General features: G+C 43.9%; 1 protein-coding gene and 1 long non-coding RNA gene across 3 annotated transcripts in view; one reads left to right on the top strand and one right to left on the bottom strand.

The window, feature by feature from the left end:
- Positions 1–16323, bottom strand: part of ACO1 (aconitase 1) — a 59231-nt gene extending 42908 nt beyond the window's left edge. Inside the window, exons 1-2 of one of the 2 annotated variants that reach the window (XM_025432289.3) lie at positions 16216–16322; positions 13642–13759 (exon numbers count right to left, since the gene is read on the bottom strand). The gene's annotated coding sequence lies outside the window, so the exon portion shown is untranslated. Of the gene's footprint in view, positions 1–13641; positions 13760–16215 lie in introns of both variants that reach the window. The other variant, XM_025432290.3, reaches the window with a different exon arrangement.
- A 141-nt stretch (positions 16324–16464) lies between these two features.
- LOC112650530 (uncharacterized) overlaps positions 16465–19464 on the top strand; it is a 119104-nt gene continuing 116104 nt past the window's right edge. Inside the window, exons 1-2 of the long non-coding RNA XR_003130257.3 lie at positions 16465–16606; positions 17310–17422. This is a non-coding gene — a long non-coding RNA (uncharacterized LOC112650530). The remainder of the gene's footprint in view (positions 16607–17309; positions 17423–19464) is intronic.

Raw genomic sequence — 19464 nt, 5'->3', positions numbered from 1 at the left:
TTTTTAACAAGTTGCCCTGGGTGACTGAATTTATTCTGAGAGGCAGAGTAAGGGCAAATAAATTTTATTGATATAAATATCAAAGATACAATTCCTTACTCAGATGCAACGTAAGAAATGTGAGCAAAGGGACACCTGGGTGACTCAGAGGTTGAGCATCCACCTTTGGCTCAGGGCATGATCCTGGGGTGCTGGGATTGAGAATCCTGCATGGGCTCACCATGGGGAGCCTGCTTCTCCCTCTGCCTATGTCTCTGCCTTTCTCTGTGTCTCTCATGAACAAATAAATAAAATCTTTAAAAAAGATGTGAGCAAAGACTCACATTAAGTAATAAAATGAAATAGAAAAAGTTGCAAATAATAGATGTACTAGATCCAATTTAAAAACTTTAAGACTATTAGTATATATTCATTCATACACACACACACACACACCATTGTATATGTTAATGAATACAAAAGAAAGATCTAGAATAAAGTTAACATTGATTATCCCTAAATACAAGAATACATTGTGTAAAGGGCAGGACCAGTGGGAAGGACTTTCAACCTCTGAATAGAATCCAAGTTCTGTTTTTTGTAAGCATGATTTCGTTTGTTATTTACTTTTTAAAAAGCTGAAGCAGTCGTTTTCAATTTCCTGACATAAATACCTATAGAGGATATTTCATCAGGAAGAAATAGTATCTAGAAATGAAAACTTGACTTCTTGGGCGGTATCTTTTAAAAGGAAGACGGAACAGTTCATAAAGTTCCTGAACCACAGTATACAGTTCTTTATTTAATAATGTCTGATGAGGGGCAGCCTGGGTGGCTCGCAGTTTAGCGCCGCCTTTGGCCCAAGCCATGATCCTGGAGACCTGGGATCGAGTCCCTCATAGGGCTCCCTGCATGGAGCCTGCTTCTCCCTCTGCCTGTGTCTCTGCCTCTCTCTCTCTCACTCTCTCTCTCTCTCTGTGTGTCTTTCATGAATAAATAAATAAAATCTTAAAATCAAAATGTCTGATGAGGATTTATTGAAAAAGTAAATATGTTACTATTATTCTTTAGAGAAACCCACTCTGCTCCCCAAACTACGACCTTCATCATCCACTGATGCAGTGCAATGGTTCTTTTTTTTTTTAATTTATTTTTATTTATTTATGATAGAGAGAGAGAGAGAGGCAGAGACACAGGCAGAGGGAGAAGCAGGCTCCATGCCGGGCGCCCGACGCAAGACTCGATCCCAGGACTCCAGGATTGCGCCCTGGGCCAAAGGCAGGTGCAAAACCGCTGAGCCACCCAGGGATTCCCCCAGTGCAATGGTTCTGAAGAGAATCCATGAATGGTTTTTATTTCACTTTGGATAGACCATTTGAATACTTCCTACAGGCTTATCAATCTAAGCGGGACCCCTTCCTTCTCACCACCTTCTCCTACCCCCTCTCCCCCACCCCTCTCTGCCAACAATCCTAGCAGGAGACCAAACCTGCTGCAGAACCTTTTCTTTTTGGCTGATGATAACTTCAAAAATATTACACTAAGAAACAGATGATCATTACAGAAAAATTAGAAAATGCAGATAAACAAAAGTCACCACTGAAGTTTGAAGTTTCAGCTAACACAACTTTTAAATATATTAGGATTTCTTTAAAAAATGGGTTCGACCTCACATTGTTTTGTAAATGGCTTTTTTTCACTCAGCAATCTATCAGGCCATCTGTGGTATTTTAGATCTTTTAACTGCACTATAAACATCTATCATTCAGATATACAACAATTTACTTAAATCTCTTATTATTAAAATACTTAGTTTGTTTCCAAGTATTAACATTCAAACAATGCTGCAACCTTTGTACACTCTCCTTGGAGTATGTCCTCAATCCATTTCCTTAATAGAAATTCCTAGCTTTTGGTTCCTAGAAGCAGGACAGCTGGGTGAAAGGATTTGCATGTCTCCGTCCCATTAAACATCACCATGTGGCCAGGAAAGGCTGTGCCAATTTATGGCTCTTCTCGGAGGCAGGGAATGGAAGTGCCTCAACCAGGCAACATGATTCTTTTTCTTTACTTTTTGCCAAATTAAGAGATTAAAAAGCTAATCTTGGGCGTTTCTTTAATTTCTAGTAAAGGTGGATACTTTTCATCTCTCTTCCTCTGTCATGTGACTTCATGTGAATTTCTTTTGTAAACTATCTGCCAGACAGGCCAAACCCAGTGACACTCAGATGGCCTCCGGTGACCGAATGTTCTCATCTCTGAGGGAGACTTACTGAGCTATTAATGTGGATAAGAACCGGCTCTGTAACCCTGTAGAGGCAAGACAGCCCATCAAATATGATGAAGCCCTCAAATCTTTAGGCAGTTTGACTCCATGCTGAGGTACGTCATGAACCTAGCGGGTTATATAGCAAGGTAAGCGGCCCCTTTAGCTTGAATCACAGGCAAAATCCCCATTCGGATCAGTGGGCTTTGCTACCTGTTACTCTGACTGAACTCCCAAGCCCAGGCAGCAATCCTACAGATGGGTTTTGATATGGGAAATAAAAGCAGAGGAAAAATTATTAAATTTCCTTACTATCTAGGCCCATTAACAAGTCCTTGAAACAGAGTGACCTTCCTCTAGGGACACAGCTGCCTCGATGTTAATACTTAGCTAAGGGCAAAAGGCAATCTTAGTCTGACCTCCCAGGACCCTGTAAGTCTACTTTAACATATAAAACTTCCTTTGGAAATTTCCTTTATCTCTACCCACCCCTATACATGTTGGCAATCATCCTCCAATCATGACCCACGTTATTTATACATCTGAAGGGTCTCATGACTGAGGGTTTACTAAACAATAATAAATGACCTTTCCCAACAATAGATAAGCCCCCCTCAGGATCCTGGAAACCTTGTTTCTAAAGTACCTGGAAGGCTTAAGCTATCCCTAACCCCCTTCCAACTTGAAAGTCTATAATGGGCGAATCCTCATGCCCCTACCTGTTCTGCCCACAGGTCCTGTCCCTGTGCTTTAATAAAACCACCTTTTTGCACCAAAGACATCTCAAGAATTCTTTCTTGGTCATCAGCTTTGAACCCTAACATCTTTCCTACATCAGGTTTTGTCTGGGAGACTGAGTACAGAGCATGGGCAGCACACTGCTAAACCACCCCTCTTGCTAGAACATCTCAGACCATACACCCTGCTGGCAGTGAATGCCACACCATGATGCTTATTTGGCACAGCCAGATTTGTAGAAATGCGTGGAAAGGTCAACAGACTTTAACTAAATGCCAGTGATCACATACGGTAAGATTCATCTCTTCAAGTTACTTTCCAGCCTTTGGAGTATATAAATCCAGTATTTAGCTGCTTCTGTTATCAGGGTTGAATCCCCTCAGGTTACCTTATGATAGAGAAAGAGGCATAGACATGAATGGGCCCCACAACCAACCACATGACTTCCATACACCAGCAGGAAGGAGCAGAGAAGAGTAAGCCTGAGCAGCGGAACTCCTGCCAGTAATGGGGTGGGGAAGATAGAGGTTTTGTTTATTTTTGGGAGTTGGGAGTGTGCATATCAGTTTCCAGGACAGCTTGCATAGTTTTAAAGAGTTTGCAGGTAGTTAGTTAAGAATGGTCTAAAGTGCAGGCAATATATCTGCCAAATTGTTTATTTATTTAAGATTTCTAAAGACACACAGTGGATTTTTAAAATCTCTACAAACAACAGAAATAGGTTTCTTTTGTATTTCATGTGGTTTACCCATCTCTCTTCTCACGTTTTCCTAAATATACCCATCCTGAATTTTCACAGCTTCCAACTCTAAAGTTAATGTCACTACATCTCTAGAGTTCACTTCAGTTCACTATAAGGATTAGCTGTGCTTCGTTTCTTTTCTGCTTAAAGAGAAATTAATTGGCTCCACTTCCCAAACTGACTGTTGTATATCTAAACATCATGCTACTTATAAACAACTTTTTGTCAAAAGTGAGATTCCAAGGATGTCTATGTAAGCATAAATAAGTCTGAGGTCGGAACCATTCAGGCCAGCAAACCATCATGGCTTGAAAACTGGATTTTTTCACAAAGTGGAGAACTAGAAAGATTAGTTCTTTGCTTTATTTGATGTAGTTACATCTGGAAAACCGGAATAACTAAATATTTCTGGATTTTCCCAGAGATGAGGTCACCTCTTTGATCATGTCAGCTATTTGTAAAAGAAATTAAACACACACACACACACTCTTAAATGGGATGCTTATAACTGAAAACATTTTGAATAAAAAGCCCTAAGAATAACTGTCTATTTTGGGACTAGTGCAGAAGGAGGGTCTTGCAGAAAGGAATGGCTTTATAACAATATAACCAAATCTATTAACACAGTTCTCTTGAGCACTAATTATATGCAATGTGCACTCTATGCTGTAAACATGAATAAGACTCTGCCTTCTGTATCAGAAAGTTTTGCCATTACATAGTAACTTGTGGGTTTTCTGCTAAAATTTTAAATTATCAATTTTCATTTATTCTTTTGTGTTAACCTGGACTGGACTGGACAACTGACCAGAAGGCTCCACATAGAGTCCTAGATTTTTAAAAAGAGCTAGAACAGTTTTGAAATGATTGAGCTCCATTTTGAAATGAGCCGTATAACTTTCTGTGCCTCAGTTTCTCAATCTATAACATAAGTTTAGTTGTCCCTAATAGTGAAAAAATTCTATGATTCATTCATTCAAGTATTCAATGCATATTTATATTAATCACCTAACACGCGCCAAGAACTATTTTAGGCAGTGGGGATACACCCAGAAACAAAAGTGACAAAGTTGCCTGCCCTTGCAGTGCTTTCCTGAGGAGGGAGGCAGACTACACAACTCAATAAATATACAAACAGAATGTCAGATGGTGACTAGATCTATGGATAAGCAGGATGAGGGCAGTAGGGACTGTTGGGCTGCAAAGGACATCGGGAGATCAAAGGAGGTCTCACCAATTTGGAGCCACTTGGACCAGAGTCAAGGAAGTGAGGGGACCAGCTATAGACAATCCGGAGGAGGGGTGAGATCATGTGCAAAGGCCCTGAGGTGGTTCTGAGGAAGGCAAGGAAGCCAGAGTAAGATGCTTGACGACAGAAAAGGAGGAGACAAGGTGAGGAAGCAGCAGAATTGGCCACTGTAGGAACTGTGATGAAAGACGAAATACAGGAACGCCTGGGTGGCTCAGCAGTTGAGTGTCTGCCTTTGGCTCAGGGAGTGATCCCGGAATCCGGGATCAAGTCCCACATCAGGCTCCTTGCAGGGAGCCTCCTTCTCCCTCAGCCTATGCCTTTGCTTCTCTCTCTCTCTGTGTCTCTCATGAATAAATCAATAAAATCTTTAAAAAAATAAAGACAAATACCCACCATTTGCTTTGATGTGGATGGAACTGGAGGGTATTATGCTGAGTGAAATAAGTCAATCGGAGAAGGACAAACATGGTCTCATTCATTTGGGGAATATAAAAAATAGTGAAAGGGAATAAAGGGGAAAGGAGAAAAAATGAGTGGGAAATATCAGAAAGGGAGACAGAACATGAGACTCCTACCTCTGGGAAACGAACCAGGGGTGGTGGAAGGGGAGGTGGGCGGGGGGTGGGGGTGACCGGGTGACGGGCACTGAGGGGAGCACTTGATGGGATGAGCACTGGGTGTTATTCTATATGTTGGCAAATTGAACACCAATAAAAAATAAATTTAAAAAAAAAGGAAAACAAACTATAAAGTAGTGTTCTAGCTTTACACTTGGTTTAAATTGCAGATTTCCAACATCGGAATTTGTTATGAAACAAAGTCATGCCGTGAAAATACTAGACTGCATTTAAAAAGTAGCTACTTCCTGATTTCTAACCCTTCTGTTTCCTTGGACTTCATTATTAAGTAACACTGGAAATTTTTAGGATGTAACACAAAAATGATCATGACTCACTCGGCAGATGTATGCAGCCACTGCCAAAGGCCACAGTCAAGATTTGAGGGACAGGGGCCATGGCCACCACACTGTCTGACTGGACATCTCCTGTCTCATTAAGACTCCCAGTTCCAGGCTGGCTAGCCAAGACAGCAATTGCCAAAAGAGAAAGGCTTACCCGACACATCCTTTAAGCTCATTTTAAGCTAACTGCAGTAGCACACACTCAGAAGAACAGAAATAGTTTTAATTTTGGATATCACTGTGGGCTAATAAAGCAGTTTCACGAAAAGTCTCATGAACTTCAGAATTTATAATTCTAGAGATGCACCGAGAAAAGAAAGTCATCGTGGGGCCAGAAAGGAAAGGAAGAAACAGGGCAGGGCTCCCGCAAGCATCCTGACTCAGTCCTTGGCTCCTTCTCAGAATGTGGGTCCCTGACCCTGCAGCAACCCACAGTTATCGGTGGGACTTCAAAAATGACACTTGCAGACACCACAGAAATGACATCTGCACAACCACGTCCTATTGCATCTAGCTTTTGAGAGCAGGAAGAGTGGGGTAGGAGCAGACAACTGTGTTAAAAGCATTATGTAATAGGCCTAATCAATATCCACTGTTTAAGAAAACTGCATGATTTCCTCAAGCTTCTGAACTAATTTTGTAGATGCTTGGTAGTGAACTTTTCTAACTCGAATTTGAGGAATTAGAAACAGCATCACCACGAAAGACAGGGTGTCAGGCTGCCAGGGTCTCATAGGGCAGCATTTATCTCCACGAAATCACCAAGTTTCTGAGATCATCTATCCCCACCCACCTCAGAATTGCTGGGACTGGATAGAAGGATGACTCATGCTAGTAGAGCTCCCAGACGCTTGATGTATAAACCCATTAGTTACTGATTTTCCAAAAGAAAGGTAACTGCTGGGAGGACCCAGTGTTCCTGTGTTGCGAGCACCAGGTTCTTCTCCCATGGCAGTATGGCGACATGGTTAGGAGCTGGATATCTAAAATTAGACTGCAAGCTTGCTGAGAGGGATAATGGACTGGAATTCAAAATCCAGTCCATCAGATTCCAGAGCCTACCTGTGAAGCAGCACTGGCGGAGTTCCATCTCAGCGGCTCACACAGTGACATGGCATATGCAACTGCCACTTCATTGCATCATAGATGTGACAAGTAATGAAACAGCACTAAACATATCTGGTACTAAGCCTCTCTGGATGGTCTAAGAGAAGGGATGTAGGTTCATATCTTACATGTGACATTTATAAACCACTGGGATAAAGGGATACCCAGTCACACACAGACTGGGTAGTAGCTAATGACAGTATCATAAGACCCATGCTACAGCAGTGGTGATGATGACAGAGAATCCTCTAGGGAGAGCAGCTAATCCAGCCTGGGACTGGGGGCAGGAAGGCCTCCGGGGCAGATAACACCATCTATGCGCCTCCCAGAACTACATTGAGGGAGTCATGAAAAAATATTCTGGGCAGAGAAAAGAGCACAAGTGAAAGAAGGCATGAAAGTGTGACCCTGTGGGAGCCATAAAGGATCCCCAGGTGGATCAAGTACATAGGATGCATGTGGGAAGAGCTAGGAGAGGAGGGAAGCGGGAAGGGCAGGGTCTACATCCTCAGAGGCTTCACAACAAGGTTCAGATAGACCCTGAGGACAGGAGGCACCATTAATGAATTCTAGGCTGAACTTTTAAATACCTGATTTGATTTTCTGAGAAAACTCAGGGAGTCACAGTGCCTGACTCAGGGGGAGGATGCTGACTGGTGTTGTGGAGGCAGGTTATAGTGCTATTACAGTCACCGAGTCAGAAAAAAAGGTCAGAGGCAATAGATGCCAGTGAGAGTTAAGGCACAATGGACTGAGGATGAGAGATGAAGAAGAGGTGTAGGACAGCTCCTTACATGCCTCATTTGGGCCAACTGACAGAGCCAATGACTGAGAATGGAGTCATGATATTGATTTTTGCTATGGTGACTTTGGGATGAAGATGCCCAGCAGGCAGCTGGGTCTGGAGCTTGGGAGCGCTAGGTTGAGAAAGTTCAGAAGAACGGCAGCAATGCGTTGGCACTATGCCATGAGTGCTAAATCAGTTCATAAGCACAAAGCTGGCAACATGTGCTGAGTGCCACTGGGATGCCAGCCACCTCGGCCACGTTGTCTAACGTGTGATCCATTAGCGACCCTATGAGAAAGGCATCACCATCCCATCTTACAGGTAGGAAGACTGAGGATTAGAGGCATTCAGTAACCTGCCCAGGGCTTGTGGCTGGTTAAGTGGCCAACCTTGGAGTCAAACCCAGGCCCGGAATACAAAAACCCAAATTAACCAAATAGATTTAAAAACTGAAATCTCATATTAAAACAATCTTCACACTCTAAGGTACATATATTAAGACTAGAGGATCAACCTCTATTTCTCCTAAAATATCCTTGATTTTGGCAAAATCTGCATGATAGTTAACTTTGAAAGGATTAGTTGATGTCTGTAATACAGACAATGCCAGCCTTTAAAATGCAACTGATCATGCACCAGGGGGACTCAGTCAGGTAAGGGTCCAACTTTTGATCTTTGCTCAGGTCTTGATCTCAGGGTTGGGGTTCAAGCCCCATGTTGGGTTCCATGCTGGATGTGGAGCCTCCTTAAAAAAAAAAAATGGAACTGATTCCTTCACGTAGCAAATAAGGCTTTTATGAAACTTACCACTCTTAAAACCATCCTGAGGCTGGTCTTTATCTCCCTACTACTACAGAACTGTTTCAGTGACTCTTCTAGCATAGCTCTTGCATATAGCAGACTGTCAGCAATGATTTATTCATCTCTCCTCTTCTCAGCCAAAAATTCAGACCTGGTGATCATGTAGGAGGATACTACTCTTAGACTGTCAAACCTCCTTAATGAACAAGGTATATGTTGCTTTGTAATTTTATAATAACGGTCATAAAAGGATGATGAGGATAAGGAATAATTAAGTCTTCCATATACATCTGTTTGAGCGAGAGATCAGGCAAGTTACATTATCCAGAGAGGGGCTTGCCCAGAGTTCTCAAGTCAGGAAAAGACAATGAGAGAGAACCACATCAGCATTTATGCAAAAGAGCCTAGCTAATTCATCAGAAGGTGGATTAATTCTTACAACAAAAGACTGAGGGAGAACCTAAGGAATCTGAGAGACGATGATTGGTTCAGAAAGTATGAGATCACTTTAGTAGTTCTTTGGCATTAAAAGATACATACTTACCTCAACAACCTGGTCTGTCTCCCAAAGACATACACTATTGAAAAAGTTTCCTATCTTTGCATGTTTGCAATATCTAACCCCAAAGCCCTTTGGTTTCCAATTCACATTTAAAACAGAGTCCAGCACTTATTGCCTTAGGCAAGATACCTTCCATCTCCCTAACCCTACATTTACTTCTTTGCAGATTTAAAGTAACAATACCTGCCCTGCCCTGCCCTGCCCTGCTCACCAGGGCTGCTGTGATAAACATGGGAATAGGCAAAAGCAGTGTACACTGGGAACTCTATACCTGTGAGCTACCATTATTCATGAGATTGATATCAACTTGCTTCATGGGGCATGTGGGTCCTACGTGTAGCCTATTTTTTTACTAAAGATGTAAATCTACATTTTAAAATACAATGGATATTCTAAAACTGGAGTAAAAAAATATTTTAAAACCAGAGAAGAGCTACAGGCTCTTCATATATATATGAAAAAGTGACAACAGACCGTTAATACAAATTATTTTACTCAAAAAAAGTTGCCTTTCTATATTGGCTCAAATTGAAAATTCTTTTCATCAACAATTCTTTAAAATCTTTGAAAATCCCTACAGATGAGGGAGCCTGGGTGGCTCAGTTGGTTAAACCTCAGACTCTTGATTTTGATTCAGGTCATGATCTCAGGGTCCTGGGGTGGAGCCCCACATTGTAGAGTCTGCTTATCCCTCTCTCTGCTCCTCCCCCTGCTCATGTGTGTGCTCTCTCTCTCAAATAAGTAAAATCTGTTAAAAAATCAAATCAAATCAAATCTTTGCAGGTGAGATAAAATGTTCTTGGTCCTAGGCTATATCTCAACATTTTTCTTTTAATGTGATGAGTTTCTTTTATAATAAAAAATTTTCATCAATGAATTTCAGTCAAATTAATTTAGCATACATTTCTGAGTGTTTCTCTGCATTGAGCATTGCTAAGTACCACTGAAGAGAGGGAGATCAGGAAAACACTCCTTATTTTATAAGAACAGTACCATCGAGCAAGGAGACTACGATAAGCACACAGATAACTATAGTATGATAAGGGTCATAAGGAAGATCTCTGGGGCACCTCAGTCAGTGGCTTCAGTGGTTGGGCACCTGCCTTTACATTGGGCTTCCCACAGGGAGCCTGCTTCTCCCTCTGCCTGTGTCTCTGCTTCTCTCTCTATGTCTCTCATGAATAAATAAAATCTTAAAGAAAAAAAAAAGGAAGATATCTGGAAAGAGATAGCTACCGCCAGGGGAATTGAGAAAGGCTATAGAAAGAATTGGGAGAAGGAATGAGGGCAGATGGCTTTCGACTCTTAGGCAGAGAGAAGGATGAATGCAAGAGCAGGGAAGCAGGACAACAAGCAAGTCCGCAAGGGCTGTGCAGGTGTTCAACTGGGCTAACATAAGGGTAGAATATAAAGATTTTTGCCCCAGCATCAGTGCATGCTTTTTACTAAAAAGACACAATAAAGAATAATTTTTTGTTACTTTATACAGTTGAAAAGAAGATGCTAACTCCTGGAAGAGGGAAGAAAAGAAGTGAATTTGGGGAAAGGTATAGATGAAACACAATTGGCCAAATGTTCATAATTGCTGAAGCTGGTGGTGTATACTCTCTACTTCTTTGTATGTCTGAAATTTTCCATTAAAATTAGCTAAAAAAGAGGGGCACCTGAGTGGCTTAGCTGGTTAAGTGTCTGACTTTTGATCTCAGCCCAGGTCTTGATCTCAGGGTTTTGAGTTCAAGCCCCACCCCCCCCACCCCCAAGCTAAAAAAGAAACGAAGGCCACTCAATCTAGGAAGATGGTCAGCTGATAGCCTCTCAGGTAATGGCACTGATCCTATGAACTTTCTAACCTGTGGGTCAACTGGAGGGAGGAGGGGCTGAAGTTGGAGCCAACTCCACAGGGAAGGGGACAAGGCACAATGTGACTACGGTCTGTCAGCCTGCCCATTTTCGGTTCCCCATTGCCTCTTGCCCCATACTTATTTCTCTCCTTCCCACTGGGAGAAAGGGAGCACGCAGGGGTCAGGAGTAACTGAGTCTAAGAGAAATGAAGGCAACTGGGTTGTCCCCCATGTACAAGTAACTGGGTGATTGTTTTCAGTCTTATCAAATTTAATAGGTGTTCAAATTTAGTGAGTCTATCAAATTTAATATGTGTTTAATACGTGCTAGAAAATACTGATAAGCAAAGTGAAGAAAATGAAAAAACCAACTGTACCCCACCACCAAGAGAAAACTATTCAGTGTTTGGCATATCCTTCACCTTTGTCCATATGCGCACACGTGTGTGTGTACACAGGCTTTCTCCATAAAAACAGGGGCACAGAAAAATAGTCTTTGGTAACACGGTTTTAAGTGTAAAAGCTGTACTTCATGATATTTCATGAAACAATATTTTACAACACTAGTTTAAGGGCCACATAATAGTCTATTAAAGAATACTAATCTTGTACCCTTGGACAGGTGGTTCAGTTGTTTAATAAAATGGTTTGATCTGGCCTTTCTCCCAGTATTATTTTGAATTAATATATACTAGTATATACACTAGTTCAGAATTGTGATATGCCACTTAAAATAATTTATTAGGGGAGAAGGGGTGGTGGTAACATTCTTACCAGAAATAATCCTATTTTCCTTTAAGAAGTATAGGTTGTTGGGATTTTCGTTTTTTTGTTTTATTTTTGGTTGTAAAAGCAATACATGAATTTGCAGGGTAGGCAAACACACAGTATTACAAAGAGTAATAAGTAATAATTCCCATCTTTCTTCAACCCCATTTCACTGCCTAGAACTGCCTACTGGTAATAGCTTGGCATCTCTGTCTTCCAAACATTCATAAGGCTATTTTAAATACATGGAAAAATCCTCACACAGCCACATATCTTAGGTACATATGTAGGTATACAAACATGGACGTATACCTATATACAATGTACATGTACAGTGTATATAATATAAATACATATAATGAGGATTTCCTTTTTTTTTAACGCTTTTGCCCATCTCCCTGGAATCAGAATAGCTAATAGAAGCACCACTGATTCCTGCAGAACATCAAAAATTCACATGCTGACTTAGTCTGCCCAGCATAATGTCTGAGATGGCTCCTGAGAGGCAGCTGGGAATAAATATACCCTCCCCTACTCACCATCCATGGTTGTGTCCTCAACATGTGAACATTCTTGGCCTTTATTTAAACAACCTACTATGGATTCTTTTTCAATCAATTCCAAATACTTTGCAGTTGCCACTTCTAGCTATAACCGTCTTCAAGTATCAAATCTGTGGTATTTATGGATAAAGTTCTATAGAAGTCCTTTTCCATGCAATTACCTCCTAGAAGCCCAGATCCTGTTCTGACATTCTAAGATAGGTCTGCAAACTATGGCCTAGCCCCTGTTTTTGTAAATAAAGTTTTATTGGAACCCAGCTGTGCCCATTCATTTGCATACTGTCTCTGGTTGTTTTCACACTACAATAGCAGAGCTGAATAGCTGCAACTACTGTAAGCCCACAAAGCCTAAAGAAAAGTTTGCTGATTCATGTTCTAGGATATGGTAAAAAAATCAGACTTTTTTCCCTATCCAAAGTTCTGGAGGAATTGAATCACATACCCCATATTCAATGTCTTTGTCCAGGCTAGAGAGTTTATTTTTTGTTATTATTATTTTTAAAGATATTTACTTATTTGAGAGAGAAGGTGTGCACAAGTGGTGGGGGGGGTGGGTAGAGGGAGAGGGAGAAGCAGGCTCCCTGCTGAGCCAGAAGCGCAAGGAAGGACTCCAATTCCAGGACCTAGAGACCATATAAGTCAGAGGTTTAACTGACTGAGCCACCCCAGCACACCTAAAGAGTTTATTTTTTAAAAAAAACAGGTGACCCTTGAACAACAGGGGTTTGAACTGCATGGGTCCACCTATCTAAAAATAGTTTTCAATAAAGTATAGTAAAGTAAATGTATTTTCCTTATGATTTTCTTCACATTTTATTTTCTCTAGCTTTATTAGAAGAATGCAGCATACACATATAATATACAAAACATGCACTAGTTGTTTATATTTTTGGTAAGGCTTCTGATCAGCAGTAGGCTATCAGCAGTTAAGTTCTGGGGGAAATCAAAAGTTGTACTTGGATTTTCTACTGCGCAGGCGGTCAGTATCCCTAACCTTCAGGTTGTTCAAAGGTAAACTATACAAACCCTGGCTCTGACAGTAACAATGATGTGGTGGTAAATGTTTAACCACTTGCTCTCTGGGGTGGGGGAGCCCTGGATTATACACCATTTGCTGATTTCCATGGCATGAATAGTCTCATAATGGTTAACTTCAAGCTAAAAAAAATGTGATGCCATTGAACATGGAGTTGGGAAGAGAGGCAAACAAATGCTAGTGCAAAGTTGTTCAGTAAACCACTGACTCCTTGGACATCAGTGGCCCAAACACCTACTTTAAAGATGAAGACACCGAGGCCCAGATAAGTGTCTTGCCCAAGACTGTCCCAGTGACTGGACTCAGGCTGGAGCTCCTTTCCAGTAGTCTGGCTGCCCCCCAGGGAGTCACTTCCTCTGTAAAAGGAAAAACAGAAGAAGGAAGGCATAGGAAGTTCTTTGCTAGGCACATGGCAATAAATGTTGATTTTATCATTATCTTCACGGTTTGGGACTGTGTCTTTCTCAGCATGTGCTTTGAAGAACATGTCTGGTAGGGGTAGTGTTCTTTGCACAGGACCAGGTCTCACGTGAACACTCAACAGTGGACTGTCTTCTTTAACCAGCAGGCACCTAAGCTACCAGACTATAAACTCCAGAAGGACAGGGACTGCTTCTGTTTGTGCTCACTACTTTCCCCCAGTATCCAATACAGAACTGGGCGCTTGGTAGACCCGTCAATAAATATGTACTGAAGGGATAAAGGAATGAGATCCCACCATCAAAGTGGAGCTTTACTCCAAGAACACAGCAGGTGTGCAAAGGTTACACCCCATTCCCTTCTCACATCTGTGGCCAGGGCAGCAACAGATGACTGTGTTTGCAATATTTCTCAACTATCAGCTCCAGCCCAAGCTGCTTCAGCAGGACAGGAGAGGCTCTGTGGATGCAGGAGCAAAAGGGAGGGCCAAGTTAGGGAATCATTTTCCTCTGGTATATATATATGTATGTAATTTCTATCTGGAACTTGTTTTAACAAAGCATGAAGCCAAGAATATAAACCAGTGAGGGATCCCACTTATCACACTCCAGGATGAAGAACATTGCTTTCTGGTAGGGCCTGAGGCAGGGCTATTCCAGGTGGCACACTTCTAATACTGGAAAGTGAAAGAGCACCAAGATTGGGGAATCCTAATAGCCCAATAAACTCAAGGCAACCCAAGTACAAACAGCAATGAACCCGTAGGAAAGGAAGGCAATGATCTTTTGGAAATGACTTTTTGACTACTTGGTAACTCTTGCACAAAACCCTACACACTTGGCATGGTACTCTTGGTTACTCCTCTGAACCCACAGGTCCTGTTTGCCACATCACTGCCGCCGCAATCCGGGTGCACGGATAGATCAACTCTGTGGGCATAGAAACTACCGAAGCCATCTGTGAGCCTTGCTGAGTTTTCAGAAGGCCACTGGGGCTCATCATCTCTTATGGAGGGGACCTAGTACATAGTTTCCAAGGCAAGATCAAGCTTGGCTCCAAATTCCAGAGGCTAACATTGTCCATGCATAGGGCGGTATGTGTTTCCATTTAGAGCAAGCATCCCAAACAAGAAGCAGGGCCAATGACTTAAGTCTCCAAAGCATTTCCTACACCAGTAGTTTCCAAAGTGTGGTGCAGGAACCCTAGATATCCACAAGGTCAAAACAACTTTCATAATAATACCAAGATGCAATTTGCCTTTTTCCCTGTCACCTGTCCAGAAGTATACAGTGGATACTTCTGACGTGTGTACATGATGTGATATTGCAAGACTTGAACGCAGATATAAGAATCCAGCTGCCTTCCGTTAAAACTGACATTAAAGAGACTCGCAAAAATATAAAACAAGGCCCCTCTCCTCGCTAACACCGTTTTGGAAAATATGGATATTTTCGTAAAATGTTAATATATAATAAGTCCGCTATCTAAAAAATGATTAAATATAGTAAAATTTTGATTTATATATACATATATATAAGTTTCCTTTTTTAAAGATTTTATTTGTTTATTCACGAGAGACACAGAGAGAGAGAGGCAGAGACACAGGCAGAGGGAGAAGCAGGCTCCATGCAGGGAGCCCGATGCGGGACTCGATCCCAGGACTCTGTGGGACGAAGGCAGGCGCTCAACCGCTGAGCCACCCAGGGGTCCCTATACCGTAAATTAAAAAAAAAATAAATATAACCCGCATAAACAAAAGCTCCTTGGTATGTGAATCTTTAAGCGTGCAAAGGGGTTGCTGAGCCCCCCAAAAGTTTGAGAACTGCTGTCCTAAAGGCTGTGAGGAGGGTTCCGGGCTTGCAGAACGACGTGCCACTCTGAGGTCTGGCTGACTTGGGCAAGGCAGCCCACGCTCCTTCCGGGATCTCTGCCCCCCACCCCCCCACGGCCCCCCACGGCCCCCCGACCACCGGCGCCGACTCCCCGCCTGCGGGCTCTGGGCGCGCGTGTCCCTCTCCCGCCCGCGCGCGCGGGGGCAGCCCGGTGGGGTCAGGACTCGCGGGGGCGGCCCGGGAGCCCGGGAGCCCGGGAGCGGGCTCGGGGAGGCCCACCTCGGGGGGCTCTGGCCGCACGCACGGTGACCGCAGGGGGACGAGGAGAGCCATTTCCAGTCCCTGCGCCCGGGCCCCCGCGCGGCACAGGCAGCAGCCGGGCGGAGGGGGCAGCGCCCGGGACGCAGCCCCCGGTTCTCCCCGGGGCCTTCCCCGGCCTCTCCCGGCCCCGGGCCCCGGGCCCCGGCCCCCGCGCACCGCGGTGCCGCCGGGGAAGGAGCTCGCGGAGGCGGCCGGCGCCCACTGCCCCGGGCCAAGGCATCTGCCGGGCGGGTACTCACCCCGAAGGCACAGCCGCGGCCTCGCGGGCGGGCGGCGGCGGGCGCCGAGTGCCGGGCGCGCTCCAGTCGCCGCGCGGGTGCAGGGGCCGCCGCCTCCGCGCCCCTCCCCCTCGGCCCCGGGGCCGCCGGCCGGTGGGCGGGGCAGGGGCGGGGCGGGGCGGGGCGGGGCCGCGGCCGAGAGGCGGGGCGGAGTCTGCCCCGGATGCCCCCGCCCCCCGGCCCGAGCGCCCTCGCCTGGGCCGGGGCGGGGGGGGCGGGAGGCGGCGGCCAAGGGCTCGGCGGCAGGAAGCGGACGCTCGCCGGCTCCGGCCCTCGGCTCTGCGGGCCCACGGGGGGCGCGGGTGACTTTTGCCGGCTGTGAAGGGTGTGACTGCCCGGCTCGTGCTAGGAGGTGCGCCGAAGGGGTGGGGAACAAATGCGGTCGTTGTTCCTTTTTGCTTTTTTTATTTTTAAATATAGATTTTATTTATTTATTCATGAGACACACAGAGAGAGAGAGAGAGAGAGAGAGGCAGAGACACAGGCAGAGGGAGGAGCAGGCTCCATGCAGGGAGCCCGACGCGGGACTCGAACCTGGGACCCCAGGATCCCGCCCCGGGCCGAAGGCGGCGCTAAACCGCTGAGCCTCCGAGCTGTCCTTTTTCGCTTTTAAAAATGATCTGGAAAAATAAAAATAAAAAATAAAAAAAATAAAAATGATCTGGCCTCTGGGTGACGGGCACTGAGGGGGGCACTTGATGGGATGAGCACTGAGTGATATGCTACATATTGGCAAATTGAACTCCAATTAAAAAATAATAATAAAATAAAATATAAGTCTGGCCCTAAAGGTAGAAGCTTCATTCTTTGGCTGCTCCGGTTCGTGCGGTCACATGCCCCTCTCTCTACCCACCGCCCTGTGCCCCCTTCCGTCCCCTCGTATCCACCTCCGACCCCTACCCCGCCTTCATTCTTTGCAAAACGTGCCACATGGGCGTCATCGGAATCACGCTGACATAATAGGACTTCGGCGTTTCCATGGTTATGAATGCAAAGTCTCTAATGTAAAAAAAAAAAAAATTTTTTTTAACGTGTGACAACATTTTATAATGCAGGATGTTCTCCGGTGGAAAATCAGAGAAATGAATGAGAGTTGACACTGAGTGGGCCTTCTTCACAATACCTGCTTTTGACTGGTTGGTTCGAGTTGCAGTCTTCCTAAGCCAATGTGAGTAGAAAGAAGTGATTAGATCTTTCTAGATCAAGGGTGGTGGGATTTTCCTGCCAACTTATATGGAAAGGTACGGTGTTTTTCTATCCAGAGCATTTGAATAAAGCTTATAGGATGAATAGCTAATAGCTAATACCAGTGCTCACTGCTACCAGTTAGTTACTATTCTGCTCCTCTTGTAGGGTCCTATGGTTGAATCCTTACCTGTCTTTTTTTCTTTTTCTTTTTTTTTTTTTTTAAGGATCCTATTTATTCATTCATGAGAGACACAGAGAGAGAGAGAGAGAGAGAGAGGCAGAGAGAGGCAGAGACACAGGCAGAGGGAGAAGTAGGCTTCATGCAGGGAGCCCAATGTGGGATTAGATCCCAGAGCCGGGGATCACACCCAGAGCCAAAGGCGGACGCTCAACCTCTGAGCCACCCAGGCATCCCCTTACCTGTCTTATTTAATTCAACTCTTTCATCTGTCCTGTGAAGTGAAGAATATTACCGCATTTTGCAGATATGAAATGCCCCACAGCTGGGGTTCAGTCCTCATGCCTGTATCCCGAGGCTATACTTTCCTCGTCAAGTTATGCAGCTATCCCAATTTTATTTAATTTTTAAATAAAAGGATTATATTCAAATCTGAAAGATGACGAGAAGACTTTTTCCCCACATACTTCCTAAATTCACATTCATTCATTCTTCTTATGCACATTCATTGAACAAACTTTCCTTGAGTGTCTACCACATGCCAGAAATTCACCACAAACTCTGAAAAATAATAATAGAGTTCCCTTGGAAGTTAGGGATAATATTCAATGATAACAGACATACAATATGGTAATTGGTAATTCTTGACAGAAAATGATGAAATCAAAACTCTAAAGGGAATTGGAATTAGTAAACACTGGCTGAGGGTAAGGGCTCATATGAATCCCAGTGTTCCACCTCACAACTGAAGACCTAAGAAAGACCACTCAGAAGCAGTGGAGGTCACCAAGGGCTGACAAGAGTCTAGAATAAAAGGAGAAAGTCACAGGGACAGCTCTCAGCTCAAAGCAAGGAAGAGCTTTATCACCTTCCCAGGAGGCCTCATGGCTAGTGAGGGGGTGGGGGTGTGCATCCATTAGCAAGATGTGTTTAGATTCCTCAGACTCAGCAGAGATTCCACTCCTGACTTAATGAATCAACATTCTAGGTGGTAGGGGACACAGGAGGTATCATAAAAGCCTCAAAGAAGTTATTTTTTGGGTCTGGGAACACTTCAAAGTTTTTCCACTGAAGTTAATGGTAATTGCTTCTTTGCTTTCTGCCATTTGGGTTTCATAGGATCACTCTGCTTTTGGAGAGCAGGAAATACCTGTAGTACCCACGTCACTTGGCTCTGTTGCCCTCAGGAAAGTCACCAGTGACCTGCAGATTGCAAATCCACTGGCCTGTCTTCTGTTCTTGTCCTCACTGACTGCTCTATGTTATTTGACCCTGGTGACTAGTCTTTCCTTGAAATTTTAACGATCTTTTGGCTTTAGAGCCTGTGGCTCTCATGATCACCTCTTCTGTCTTTGATCCCTCTTTCATAGGTTCTTTCACTGCACTCTTTCTCCTCTTGCTTTACATATATGACTTCATATACTGCTGAGTTTTTCTTCAGTTAGTTTCTCTTTATGCAAACTCTGTGCCACCTCTCACATTCTGCTACGTGTCTGTTGCTGTCTTAACCCTCTTCAGATCTCCACGTGCTTTATTGCCAGCCATTTGTGGAGTATCACCACTTGGATATTCCAAAGGCATCTGCCATTCTTCACATCTAAAATGGGAATTTAGGGCAGCCCAGGTGACTTAGTGGTTTAGCGCCACCTTTGGCCCAGGGTGTGATCCTGGAGACCCAGGATCAAGTCCTGCGTCGTGCTCCCTGCATGGAGCCTGCTTCTCTCTCTGCCTCTCTCTCTCTCTCTCTCTTTCTCTCTCTCTGTGTGTCTCTCATGAATGAATAAATAAAATCTTAAAAAAATAAAAAATAATAAAATGGGAATTTAGTGGGATGCTTGGGTGGC

Source organism: Canis lupus, chromosome 11, assembly GCF_003254725.2.
Source record: "Canis lupus dingo isolate Sandy chromosome 11, ASM325472v2, whole genome shotgun sequence".
NCBI lineage: Eukaryota > Metazoa > Chordata > Mammalia > Carnivora > Canidae > Canis > Canis lupus.
Note: the sequence above shows the minus strand (reverse complement) of the source record. Positions and strands in the feature narration are given on the sequence as shown.